This window comes from Apodemus sylvaticus, chromosome 4 (genome assembly GCF_947179515.1).
Source record: "Apodemus sylvaticus chromosome 4, mApoSyl1.1, whole genome shotgun sequence".
Taxonomy (NCBI): Eukaryota; Metazoa; Chordata; class Mammalia; order Rodentia; family Muridae; genus Apodemus; species Apodemus sylvaticus.
Window position 1 is genome coordinate 112071332 of NC_067475.1, and position 14471 is coordinate 112085802.

At 40.1% G+C, this 14471-nt stretch overlaps 1 pseudogene; it reads right to left on the minus strand.

Annotated features, from left to right (window-relative positions):
- Nucleotides 1-12007: 12007 nt before the first annotated feature.
- On the minus strand, nt 12008-13314 carry LOC127682351 (general transcription factor IIE subunit 1-like; annotated as a pseudogene).
- Nucleotides 13315-14471: the final 1157 nt, after the last annotated feature.

Sequence of the window (14471 nt, forward strand, 5' to 3'; positions counted from 1 at the left end):
TTCATTCCCTGCTCACATGCAAAATATGTCAATTTCAGTCCCAAAGCTCCAAAGATCTCAACACATACCAGTATCATCTCTTAAGTCTATAGCCCATAGTATATAGGTCAAACATGAGTGACACTTGAGATAGTTTATCCTAAAGCAAAATTTCTGTCTAGGTTTAAACCCATGAAATCAAACAAGACATCATCTATAAAAATAACACTGAGGACAGAGTAAGATAGACACTCGCATTCTTAATGGAAGAGGCTCTAAAAAAAAAGGATGCAAGATTTCAAGTGTATTAGTCATTTTTCTCATCACTGAGACAAAAGACAGAAGCAACTGAAAGGAAAAGGATATTTGGGCTCATGATTTTTATGGGTATAGTCTATCATGGCAAGGGAAGCAAGACTGTCAGAGGGCTCTAACCATAACAGCCTAAAGCCGGGCTGGAATATTTATTACATTCAAAAGACTGTCCCTAATGACTCACCTCTACTAGCCAGGCCCAATCTCTTTGAGGATCCACAATCTCTAAAAACAGTAATAGTAGCTGAAGACCAGGTAGGAGCTCGTGGGGACACAGTGGATGCTAAGCATAACATCAAGCCCTAAAGCTAGCAAGGAAAGTGCAATTAGATCTTAAGGCTGGGGAATAGTTTTCCTTGATTAAATTTTCCATCTATCAGGCAGCCTGTGAAGGTGGCTCATCCCTGAGGCACTAGATGGACATGCACTTACCTATGGCAGCAAAATAAAAACACCAAAGAGGATTCAGTCGTGTCCTACAGGGTTGTGGTGGGAATGACCTTTGGTTGACTTTCAGGGTTCTTTCTCCAGAAGGATAAAGTAGCTCCACAATCAAATGTGTTTTATCATCTGAACCATAAGGCATAAGAAGTCTGATAGTGCTCCTTACTATTTCCTCAGTGCCTGTCTTAGTTAGGGTTTTATTGCTGTAGAGAGACACCATGAACAAGGCAACTCTTATAAAGGAAAACATTTGATTTGGTGTTGGTTTACAGTATTAGAGGTTTAGTTCATTGTCGTCATGGTAAAGAGCATGGCATTGTGTAGACAGACTTGGTGCTGAAGGAGCTGAGAATTCTACATCTTGATCCAAAGGCAACAGAAGGAGACTGTCTCCTGCAGGCAGCCAGGAGGAGACTCTGCATCATACTGTCCAGACTAGAGCATATATATGAGACCTCAAAGCCTGGCCTCCATGGTGACACAGTTCCTCTATCAAGGCTACATCTCCTCCAATAAGACCACACCTCCTAATAGTGCCATTTCCCATGGGCCAAGCATATTCAGACCACCACAGTGCCCAACTGATAGTCCTGACACGCCCTTGCTCTTTTCAATAGTCTTCAACTCCATGCAGTCTTCAACTACACAATGAGGATTTTCTGTGACTTTAAGTTCTGGTTCCTCACAACCTCATCTTTGTCCTTCTGTATTTCACTACAGTTAACAGGAGTCAAACTACATCTTTGGCATTTTGATGAGGAAATGAGGTAAATAAGTATCTAATTTCATAACTTACCACTTCTATCCCCCAAAATGTATTAGAATACAATGCAGCCAAGTACTTTGTTCCATTATAATAAGAACCACCATTTATTCCATTTCCACAGGCAGGCTTCTTGTTCTCACTTGGTTCCTATGCAGGTGAGTTCTTGTTCTCACCTGACCTTTAATAGCTACAGTTCACCAACATGCTGCTCAGAGGGAAGCAGATTCCTTAAGCCTTACCCATTGTCCAAGCTGCTTCAGTTGATAACAGTACCCCACTTTTCGGTACCAAATCTGTAATAACGTAGGTTTTCCAAAGAAATAGAAACCACTTCGCTTTTAATTTACACATGAGATCATGTACATATTGCAAGTTTTACATTTGCATGTATTTGTATAGTGATGTGAAAAAATTATGAGAAATTGGTTTACACAGTTACAAGAAATCTCAGTGCTGGAATCCATGACTCTGGAGATCCAAGGGGTCTGATAGTATGGCTACATTTATAGAAGAAGCCACTGTGAAAGTTCTCATATGAAAGCTAGCTCAAGACCCAAGAAGAACTGATATTTGGCTCAGATAGAAAGCTGGCATTCCAGCTGTGATTTAGAAGGGTTGTCCCCTTGTTCTGTTGAGGCCTTCAGCTGGTTGGATGAGGGCCATTCACAGTAGAAAAGGCTGCTGCTGTACTTAAGCTATGAGTTCAAACATACTGCCACTGAGACATTTTTACAGTCACAGAATAAAGTCAGACTAAATATCTGGGCATTGTGTGGCCTAGTCATGTTGACACATAAAATTTACCATTATTCTTTCAGGGAACACAATATAACAGGTAGGTTACAAAATGCTGACAGGCCTGATAGAGGAGACACAGGGTAGATATACAAAGGAGGAAATGGTTTTAGATGACTATGCCCCTATGATGCTGAGGATCCTGGACCAGTAGGTAGCACTGTGACATTGCTATCTTCCATATTCTTTTCAAAATCAAATACCACCATACCACATATGAATTTTACCATTGTGCTAGACAATAGACATAGCTGAGTTCCATTTTTTGTCTTAAATTATCATTTTTTTCTCTTACACGTGTTTTTAAGATCCTTCTTTAATGAAATCTTTGAGACTGTCAAGTAGAAAATGACAACTCACTCTATACTGCATAGAACCATGCATGCAATTTTGTTTTACCTGCAGACATTGTAGTGGCAAGGCGAATCCTTCATTATATGACAGAATACATCTATACATCATTGGGACATGGGTAGGAAACACATATTGGACTTTTGTTACAGTCAGAGAGAACCCTGAGAGGCAGATCATTGTAAGGATGGTAATAAGTAGGTGAAGAAGGTATCAGCACTTAGTTTCAAGGAATTCATGTCAGGGGAATGAGACTTACAATGTAAAAACTGTAAAATAAAATGAAGTTCTTCAAGATCCACAAAATTGGGCACCACAAATGTTTGGGAAGGGATTTTGGGGAAAGTGGTTGTAGAACTGACCTTTGGAAGATGGTTTAGGGCAGGCAACGAGAGGTCCAAAAGAGAGGCATGTGGGTGGGGCATCAGAGGTAGTGACAGAGAAGATTGTGGCTGTAAGTTGAGCAGATTAGATATTAGATGTTAGAAATATTAGAAAGGGCTGAGATGTTTTAAAAAAAAAGAATGGCTTTTTTACCCCTGCTTTTATATAATCTTTAATGGAACAATTGCGGCTATAGTGTTAAAAATGAATCAGGACTAGATACATGGCTTTGTGCTTGCCCACAAGCTTCAGATATATGGGATGGAGTACAAAAACCGCAAGCTTAGCGGGGATGGAGTCTACACTAGGGAGGTGATGGGAGAAGGGATGGAGAGAAGAAGGTTTATGGGACATATCGGGAGGGGGGATCCAGGAAAGGGGAAATCATTTGGAATGTAAACAAAGAATATAGAAAATAAAAATATTAAAAAAATTAAAGTCACGAAATGTTAAAAAAAAAAAAAAGAAAAAAGAAAATGTGCATGGAAGCCCTGTAGGAGGGATGGACGGGATGCTGAAGCAGACAGGGTAACTAGGAACAGCCTAGAGAGGTTTCAGTTGGTTGGTTTGTGTTTTTGAGACAGGGTCTCATTATGTAACTTTGGTTCTGAGAACTCATTCTGTTGATCAGGCTGACCTCACACTCACAGAGCGCAGGCTGCCTCCGAGAGTGCTAGGATTAAAGGTGTGTGTCACTACGTAAGTCTTTTCCAGCTTCTATCACTAACTTATGATCCTCATAAAATTGCTTCCTTTTTTTTGTATTTGAAAATTTGGTTTCTTTTATGTCCTAGTATCTATGTTTCCAAAGTAGCCAAAAAGCCTCAAGTAGATTCTTAATTCTACCCTCTTTCAGCAGATCTCAGCCACAAGGCAGTCCCAATGTACAAGGCATTGGCACATAAGAAAGGGGTGCTTGCTTTGGTTACCATAGTGATTAAATGATGCAACTAGTGTTTAGTATTGCTGGGAGGATATAAGTGCTGGAAATCCTATAATTCTTGGGATATTCTGGCAAAAGCTTGTCACATCCAAAATAATATCAATATCCCTTTTTGATATCTTTATGGGCTTAATAAACAAACTCAAACTTTTCAGTAGAATAAACCAAAACTATTTCTCTCCACAGTATTACATGGTGTTTTGCACTTACAGTTTTGGATTAGGAACCCAGAGGACCTTAGTGATATAACAATCAATTTGTAGTCTAATGTTTTAGGCTGCTTCCTGCTGCTGTGATAAATAATTGTGTCTAAGAATTTTTGAAGAACACCAACTTGTTTCTCAGAGTTCTAAAGTCTGGGGAGTCTATAAGGATGCCAGGAGAAGGGGAAATCACAATGCAAGACAGAGCAACAATGCTAGCTCATCATTCTTTCAGGTTTTTTTCTTATACAGCTATCAATGTGCCTTCATGGAGACACCATCCTTACGACATCACCCAGCCCTAATTATCCCCTCTAAATACCACCAACATGTGAACTTGGATTTAGTTCACAAAATAGGAGCTTCTGGGGGACACATCAAATCATGATACCCAGGAATCCAGACCTAGATTCCCAGGTTAATCAACTGCCTACTCTGTATGCCGTTCAACTCACAAGGGCTTCACAAGCATTCAGCAAATCACCGTTCTCTGCCATCAGCCTGTGACCCTGTTTCCCTTCTCATAAGGTTGCAAAAAAAAGTTCTACACAGAACAAATTATAGCAAAATGAGAGCAAAAATATCACTCCATGAATGGCTGGAAAAATGCCCGATAAAGCAAGGACAGCCTTTTTAAGAAGTCTGGATTGGAGACAGGTTTATATTAGGCAGCCTATTCTGAGTTTTCCATCTGACTCAGTCTATGCCCTTACCTCCTATATATGTCTTCACAGCCTCATGAATATAGTTTTCTGAGTGTCTAGAATGGGGAGTGGGCAGAGACAGACACAGAGACAGAAAGTGACAGAGAGAGGGGGGCAGTCAGAGAGACAAAGAGAGAGACAGAGAGTGACAGAGAGAGGGGACCCGTCAGGGAGACAAAGAGAAAGACAGAGACACAGAGATACAGAGTCAGAGTCAACATTAAATAGTATGGTACAGAGACACACACAGAAAGGGAAAAATAAAATAGGTCGATGTGGTATTAATTATCAAGGTGACCCTTCTATCAGCAGGTAGACAATTCTAGAAGGAAACAGAGTAAAGAAAGAGGAAAACCTGACTGAGATTACACAAAATATAGATCCTAAACCATCAACATCCTGTGACTACAGATTTGAGTGTCTCGTAAGGTTTCATGTGCCTGTTGAATGCCTGTGTTCATGTCTTTCAATCCCTGTTGAAAGACATTACTATCATGGAAATTTGATGTTGTCATAATGCTTCGATGTGTGGTTTGGGGGATGGTTGGGGTTAGATTAGGTCTTTATGGTGAGCCCCACCACTAAATCCTGGAAGCTCTTCAAGAACATAATGCCATGTGTCACTGTATGACTCTGTAAGAAAAAAAAAAGCCATGTTTATAATGTTAACCTGCCTTAGGTATTTCATTGAAGTGATGAAAAATAATAAAAACGTAATGACAAGGAAGAGAGTATTACCATAATCTAAACATTAGGGGGAGGATTGGGACCTGTGGACTGGGTGATTTTAGAGGATCAGTTAGGAATGAGAACAGTGTGTATCATTTTGGTGAGGGCTCAGGGGATGAGGAATCTACGTAAGAGCTGGGACACGCTCCTTCTCAGCTCTTGAAAATGTCATGCTAACACATTCCCAGATGCAGCTGTTAGAAACTGGAGGAAAAACCACCCTTGTCACAATATCACAAAATGCTCTGCCTAACCCCTATCCATGCCCTAGTACTTTAAGTAAGGCTGACTCCATTCTTATGCTGTAATACCGGCTGGCGGGGCAATCAGGTAAATAAAAGCATTCAGCAGCTTTGCTTGGGTATAGTAGGATTAGGGGACCAACCACGTCAGGACTCAGAATGTGTAATTAAAGCAGAGTGGAAAGATTTGGGAAAGTCACCACCTGGCCTGGGAAGGAAGGAAGAAAAAGTGAGGGTTGCCACAGAGAAGCTGCTTGTTAAAGAGGTTAGTGGCATAAAGAGAGTCAGTGCTTTGCATCACAACAAGGAAAAAGGCACTGAGGGCATCTCCATACTCCGAAAGGCTCGCCCTTCACAGGCACTGAGCATCTGGAAAAGATTTTTCCTGTGAAATCACAAGGCACTCAGAAGGGATTTTAAAATAGTTCTTTCACAGTTACTTGTCTCTGTGTGTAAGTACCCACAGAAGCTAGACTAGGGCGTCAGATGCCCCAGGGCTGGAGTGACAGAGGATTGTGGGTGCTGGGAACCAGACTGGACAGGAGCAGCAAGAGCTCTTAGCCACTAAGTCTTCTTCCCAGCCCCAAGAAAGAGTTTTTTTTTTTCTACTGGAGACCAGACTTGCCCAAGGATTCTGACAAAGCACCAGAGGACCTCTGCAGGCTTGACTCATGTGGGCCCAGATGCAGCTTCTCTTGGTGGTAAACTTTTATGGTATTCACATAAGAAAAATATAAGTTCCGGCATTACAGAAGTCAAAGGAATCTGGCAGAAGCCTGCTATAGTTGGAACCTCTGCAGGGAAAACTTGATGGGACTTTGCCTATAAATACAGACTCTATCTAGGAAGGTAGCAGTATTAACAAATGAAAGGGCAGTCCTGCGTGTGCAGCTCCATAGAACAGCCATGGGATCAGACCCATGCCAGAGTAGGCTACCCCAAACAAGATGCTGACTTAGAGCATCAGGATTTAACAACTCTTTTGCTGGATATTAGTCTTGCTTTTCTAGCTACTATTTCTCTCTATTTGCCTATTTCTCAATAATTCATTGAGTCGTCACTGGATTTGATTACTTCTTTGTTATCTGTTTGGCCCAGTCTCCTACCCTGTGGGGTCTCTAGAACTTAGAACAAGTGCCCTCTATAAATCTCCACTGACTGAATAAACTAAGCAGGTCACCCCCAAGGGGAAGAGAAGGTGTTGCACTGAACGTTTGTAAGGAAATCTCAGCATTTATTCTAAACGGAAGAAACACAGACAAATAGGATGCCTGCCTCGTGCTCCTGATCTTCCTAAATCCTGGGGCATACATCACAGATCCTGCTGCCTTTTGTTTTTACAGATGAGTTGCTGTGATTCTAATTTTAGGAATGATTTCTTCTAGGATGGATATGTATGTATGTATGTATGTATGTATGTATGTATGTATGTAAATTCACCTCCCTTTACCTGGGATCTCTTTGTTGGGCATTTTATTAAGTGCGGCCCTTGAGTTTTAGAACAAAATACAAGTATGTCATCATTTTAGGTTTAAGAATCCCCTAAACAATTGCAAGAAATCCTTACAACATCTGAAGAACCCACATGTGGCACGATTACTGCTGCCTGAAGAAAGATGTGTGCAGGACTCTAAAACACGCCGGCTGCACCGTTTGCAAATTGCCTAGTTAAGCTTAGTCTCAAACTGTGTTACCCACTTTGAAACCGTGTTAGAATTCTAGTACTTTCTAGAGCTGATAGGCTGAGCCCATTTACTGTGACAAAAGGATTACCTTTAAGTTGATGCTTTATTATACGCAATTATTTTCCTTTAATGAGTCTAAGAAAAGAGGTCTAAAGTTTATTACCTGTGGGTGAGATTAAATAAGTCTCTGCAATGTGTGGAATTCAAACTACCACAAATAAAATCAACTTTTAGTATCTGTTGGGGGTTGACTATAATAAGTTCTCCAGAAATAAAATGCATGAATGTATGAGTCCTTCTATAAGACAGCAAGATTTGCATACAAATGATATACATCTTACTGTACTCCTTAAATCATCCCTCCATTGTTTATACTTAATACAATGTAAATGCTATATATATAGCTTCTATACTGCACCAGTTAGGAAGCAAAGAGAAGGATGCTGGACCTATTCCTTTCAGATATAAGTACAAAATGTTTGATCCAAAGTTGGTTAAATCCATCGATACAGATCCTGTGGAAACAGAGGACCAGCTGCAGCCATGTTTTGGCACATGGTAGGCTCTGGAAATTGTCTAAATTAAATTGGTACTATCCTGGAAAAATAAACCTGGGGTTATTGGTATATATCCAAAACCAGATTATATTATATGACCTTAAATTGAAAAAAATTAAAAATATTTTCTACTGATAGACATAATTAGTCATGTAACTAGTTAGCATTCTTCAATAAGAATAGATTTGAAATTAATACTCATCAAAATTTGTGGCAATCATAGCAATAATTATTAAAGACTAATGTTTTAAAAATTAATAGCAAAAGAGTTGGGCCTTGGTGGCACACACCTTTAATCCCAGCATTAGGAAGGCAGAGATAGGCAGATTTCCAACTTCAAGGCCAGTTTGGTCTATAGAGTGATTCCAGGACAGGCAGGACTACACAGAGAAACAAAAACAAAAACATATGTATAATAAAAATTTAAAAAAATAATTTAAAAAGTAATAGTAAAAGAATAGACCTCTTCAAATTGCATTCAGTAATTCATTTGAGAGTTGTATTGCTAAATTTTTTTCAGTCTCTCTTTCAAGACAGTGCTAATTTCCTTTAGTGTCAGTTTTGTCTTTCTATAATATCTCAGTTCTATATTCCTCTGGAAGTTGAGATCCATGCCAAAATTTCTCTAAATTGGTCTCTATCTTTTATGTTGTATTCTTCAAAGATCTCTTGGGATTTGGGCCATCTATGTGCGATTTAATTTTGGTGTAGTCTTTTAGAAGTGGTCTAACCCCCTAGAGGTCCATCCCACTTCACATGTCTGTCTCCAGAAATTGGCATTGGATTTCTCGTTGGTTTTAGAGATCCCTTGACAGGCGTGCTTCTTGAAGGCAGCACTTGAATCTAATGGGAAAAGGCACAGCTAAGTGATCTGGGAAAGGTGTTTCTGAACTGTGAGATTAACTAAAAATCTGACAATAAGTTCTCTTTGATTTTACTAACAAACGAAACTTATTTTATTCCTTATGATAACATCAAAGGCAGTTTTGCTATTATTTACATTCAAGCTTCTACATTCCACCAAGTAATCAACTCCAAGAAATGGGAATACTAATAGTGAACTTACTATATACTCTGGAGGGAAAAAAAACAAAAGAATTTAGAATTTTTGTGGGGTTGGGTCTATAAATACTACTTTGGGGGACCTTTAGTTACATCTCCTGAAGAACAATGAGATAAACCGTACAAAAACTAACTTCAAAGTAATTTTATTTTGTTTGCATGAAACTCAGGTCATTTATCCTATCTATACTCCCTTGTGCTTTGTTAACCAGATTTCTTTCTCTCAGAAATGTTTCCACTGAAACTTCTAGAAACTTCATTTTAGGACATTTGCTCCATTCACTTGCTTTAATTAAATAATCAATCATTTTCTATGGCATGTGGATGCCTTTGAAAAGCATTCAGTTGGTCATTCCTCCAAACTGGAATGTTATAGGATGTAGAAGTGTGTTAGAATATCTTTAGCTCAGTCTTACCTATTCCAATTCAATGCTCCTCTACTATGAGAGCTTCATCTCTAAGGATCTGGCTACAGTTATGCCAGGATATCCTCTCCAGCCAAGGCCATCATTTTCATTTGGCTCTTTTGAAGCCTCAACTTCATGGAGTTCTTGATTTATTTACCTGTGAGACTTGCACTTTTTCTTAGATTTGATCTCTTTTTGTCTATATTTTATGGCCTCAATGCTCCATATCATAAATCATAAACTCATACCTATCTTAAATCTAAATTTCTTTAGACTCAATCACATGCTATTTTATACTATATAACATAAAAAAAAAACAACTATACCCAAGTAATGTCTCTAACACCTTTTGTCATGATGATGATGGGAATTCTCAGAAAATTCCTTACAATGGATCAACTACTGTCAGGTTCTGTTTTCATGGACATTGCAAAAGACCCAGTGAGCAAGAAAATGTGGTTCTGCACCTTTACCGTCTCTCCTCAGATGACTCCACAAGTGTCCTTTCATGTAATTGATGAAACAATATTTCCTCTCCTAGTCTCTACCATTGGTTCACATTTAATAGCACTAAGTACCCCCTATTCTACCACAAGTTTCTTTATTCTCATCAGACCAAATCCTCTGCCATGAGATTAATGTTGAAAATCTTGGAAGGGGTAGGGGTAGGAGGACGGCACAGATTGAATAAATCATCTTTAGCTTCTTGTTACCCATCAATGAATTAGAAACAGTATTCATGACCATTGTTTAGAAACTAGTAAATATATGTATCGTTATGGGCTGGGAGCATATACGTGTGCATCTTCAGTAAGTATGCATGCTTATGATTGTGGATGCTGTGGGCATTGGTTTTTTTTTCTATTTCAAATGCAGCTTTAATGAGTGCCTTTATTAATACATCTTTCCACTACACTCATACACAATCTCATATAAAATTCAACAAAGAACATATAGTTTAAAAATTAACATTGTACAAATTAACATCTTTCTACAACCATGAAAACTTAAAAAACAAAATTTTAAAGTTGACCAGTTCATGTATTTAAGATAAATATATGAAAAGGTTTTTTAAGGCAATTCACTGCCAACAGTTTAAATCACAACAAATTGCACCCATGCTACTAGATGATGATCAGTGAGAAGCCTCTAACATTCTAGCTATGCTCCAAGATGTTGGAGCTAGACATTAACCAGCTGTAACATGTAGTGAAGAGACTGTCAACATTCAGTCATCCAACAACCAGGTAACTATGGCATCATTTTACAAGGCTCAGATTCTCTAAAACGTTCTTAGCTTCACACATATACTACAAAATGATAACTAAAAGCCACAGTGCAAAGGGAAACACTATAAATGTTTAATTGTTGAAGACCTTATATGAAATTTCTTTATTTTTAAAGTTCCACCTTCAGGAATAACACCATGCTAATGACTATGTTCCTTGAGATGACAATGCTTAACAACACAATAGAGGCACTGAAATAAGATGTCTGATAAGGCTAGAGACAGAGGGAGAGACAAATAAAGGCTTTGATGACCTTTAGAAGAGAGTGAGGAGAGTTGGGGGGGGGGATCAGTGCTTCTATACTGCTCTGTACTGGAATGGATTCTCAATTCAGAGCACTGGCACAGGTCTACAGAACAAGTGGGGGAAGTGGGGCCAGTCTCAGCTTTACATCAGAGATTTCCAAATTGCATTGAGGAAGCTCTAAGGCACAGTTCCCAGGGCTCCATTCTTCAACCCTGGACACAGACTCTTTACCCCTTGAACATGTGCTCCTTGAATTTCTCCGTGAGGGTAAACCTAACCTGCTTTGTTATCTGTCACCTAGAGTATAACCCAAAAGGTCTAGGAAAATGAAATGATCTCCCAGCCTTATCTGTTCTACAGATGTGGGGATTCTAGTTTACACATGAACCTAAGGTTCAGACACCCCTCTCTCCTGTACTCTCACTCCTTTCTCAGGTTGGCCCCACACTCGATTCTGAGGAATTTGAAATGTTTGTGTGTTCCCCTAAGCAGTGATCTGCTTCTTGGTAAGCTGCTTTGGTTGACAGAAATATAAGGAATTGTCTCCAATGCTTGACCACAACACAGCTACAATACCAGGGAACATTTATCCCTAGTACGGTTCTGAAGGTAGACAGGAACATTTTAGTCAGAGTGAGAAAAATATCTCTTACAAGGGAAAGTAATAAAATAGATGTGGAAATAGAGAAAAATATCAATACTTTAGTAATAAGAGGGAACTGAATACTTATAACCTACCTACCTTTCTGGGAAGAGTCTTATTTAAAAAAATTAAAATTTTCTCTCCTTCTATGCTTCTGTACTAGATTAACAGGTGCTTTATATAAAGAGGCAGAAAGCTCTTTAAGCACTTGATGGGCAGTTTGTCTCTGAAATGGGCTAACAGCAGGAAAAATCAGGGAAATCTCACTCAAAGAGATCCTCAGACATGCACTGCCCAATGGCTATGTATGCTTCCTTCTCTTCTGGCATCATCTGGGCTGCCAGCTCTGGTAGGAGCCAGGTAGGAGAAAGGACAGCCAGCCACTATAGCAATGGGGTCATCGGCTACTTCCTCAAACTGATCGTTCTTCTCATCTTCATCACAATGATGAGGAGCATCAGCCGCTGTTCCCAGGGTGGAGAGTCATCATCAGACTCACTGGACTCACTCTCAGAATCACTGACATTACCAGCCGTCCCCGCAGCGGCTGCTCCCACAGAACCAGCTGCCGCAGACATCTTCTCATGAATGAGTAGAGCCCGCATGACCTTCTCATTGTCATCAGGCCCCGCATGGGCTTCCTTGCACTCCTGATATGTGTCCACATCGATGCCACCGTCCTTCATCACTTCAGAACTATATGCACCTTGGACAGTGCTATCAACCAAATGGATCTCTCTTTGGAAGCTTTCCCTTCCAGTGAGGTTTGATGCACATCATGTTGGTCATACGTGTTAATGACAACATTCTGAGTATACAAGTCCTCATACGAGGGGCCTTTGTTGGTCCATGCCTCCCGGTGGTGCCCACCTGTCAGGCCAGCAGATCCAGCAGCAGTTACTGCAAGGTCCTTGCTCTGCTTCAGAGCTGGGATTTCCGTGGATTCTGGTTCAAGGATTTCGTAGGCCAAGTTTACATCCTCTGTCTCTCAAAGCAATGCAGAAATGGGCCCAATTTGCTCATTAAATCTTGCCAAAAGTGTGTGAGCAACTTTTTTGGGGGCATTGCTGATTCATCTTTTTCTACCTCTGTATGGCAAAAGGTGCAGTGGAAAGTTTCTGTCATGGGTTCAAACAGCTGATTAGCTTCTAGGTCAGTGAAATTGCTGCAGCAGACAGGTCTCTTGAAGGAACCCGAATGGTGGAATTTCTCCCATCCGTTTCATTTCTCCTTCTTATGTGGTCCAGCTTGTATTTCATGACATTAACAAGAGTTCAGTAACTGATGAAGTAGTAATTATGGCGGGCAGTCTTCCCATCTGCCGCAGTCTCCACCCTCATTCTACATTTGATGAACTTGTCTCCCTTTAAATGATTCAAAACGGATCGAAGTTGCTTCCGGTCAAACTTGAGCAGCCCCCAGCAGGTCCTCTTCTTTTACACAGGGGTTCTGGATCAAGATGTCCAAGGCCAACCAACACATGCTCAATGTCATAGAAGCCCCAGATGACATACAGGGCTAACCACTTCAAGGCTGTTGGAACTTCAGTGAGAACATCTGGGTTTGCCATCTTCAACACGAAGCTTCAACTTCAACAAATTTCAGAAGGTGAGTCCATGACCATCACAGTGGAGAGCATGGAGGCAGATAGGCATGCAAGGCACTGGAGCCATGGTCCCAGCCATGATTGTCATGGACCCTAACTTCCTAGAAGCCTAAGCATCAAATTAAATGCTTTCTTGTATAAGTTGTATGGACTGCGGTGTTTTGTCATGCAACAGAAAAGTAATTAAGACACTGGGGCTCACTGACTTAGGTTTGGCCGGCAAATGAGCTCTAGGGACTTTTCAGTTTTTGCTTTTCCTGGGTTGGGATTACAAATGTGTAGCACCATGCTCAAACTTTCACATGGGTTCTGGGGCCGTGTGGTTTTCAGTTCCTATGTTTATGTTTCAAATACTTTATTAATTGAGCTTTCTCCCCATTTCTGAGAACGTAATATATACGCAAGAACTTTAAAGAGAGTTATGGTAATAAATTAAGAAAAGCTTGAAATATTTTGAAGCATTCTGATCTTTCTCATAGAAAACAACCCATAGGAAGAACAGTATCATCACCCAACCAGAACCTCCAGAACTCCCAAGGACTAACCACCAACCAAAGAATACATATGGCTGGACCCACAGCTTCAACTGCATACATAGCAGAGGATGGCCTTGTAGGGCATCATTGTGAGGAGAGCCCTTGGTCTTGTGAAGGCTTGATGCCCCAGTGTGGAGAATGCTAGGGTAGTAGGGCAGGAGTTGGCTGGTGGGTGGGGATGGGGATGGGGGTGGTTTCTGGAGAAGAATCCAGGAAGGTGGATAACATTTAAAATGTAAATAAACAAAATAACTAATAAAAAAATTTAAAAAGTAAATATGAGCAAAGAAAACTGAAAAAAAAGGTAAAAAGAAGAAAGGAAGGAAGGAAGGAAAGAAGGAAAGAAGGAAGGAAGGAAGGAAGAAGGGAAGAAGGGAAGCAAGCAAGCACAACCCTATTTTCTACAAACTGCCGGAGTCATTCTTGAAAAACAGTACAAAAATAGAGGGCACAAAAAATACAGGCTGTTTCTATATACTGAGCTCTTCATTGTTCCATTGATGTTAGATTAAGACTGAAATGTTATCAAGTTCAGTCAATTTCCTTGTGTGTAGGCATGTACAATATTATAACTACATAGATGTT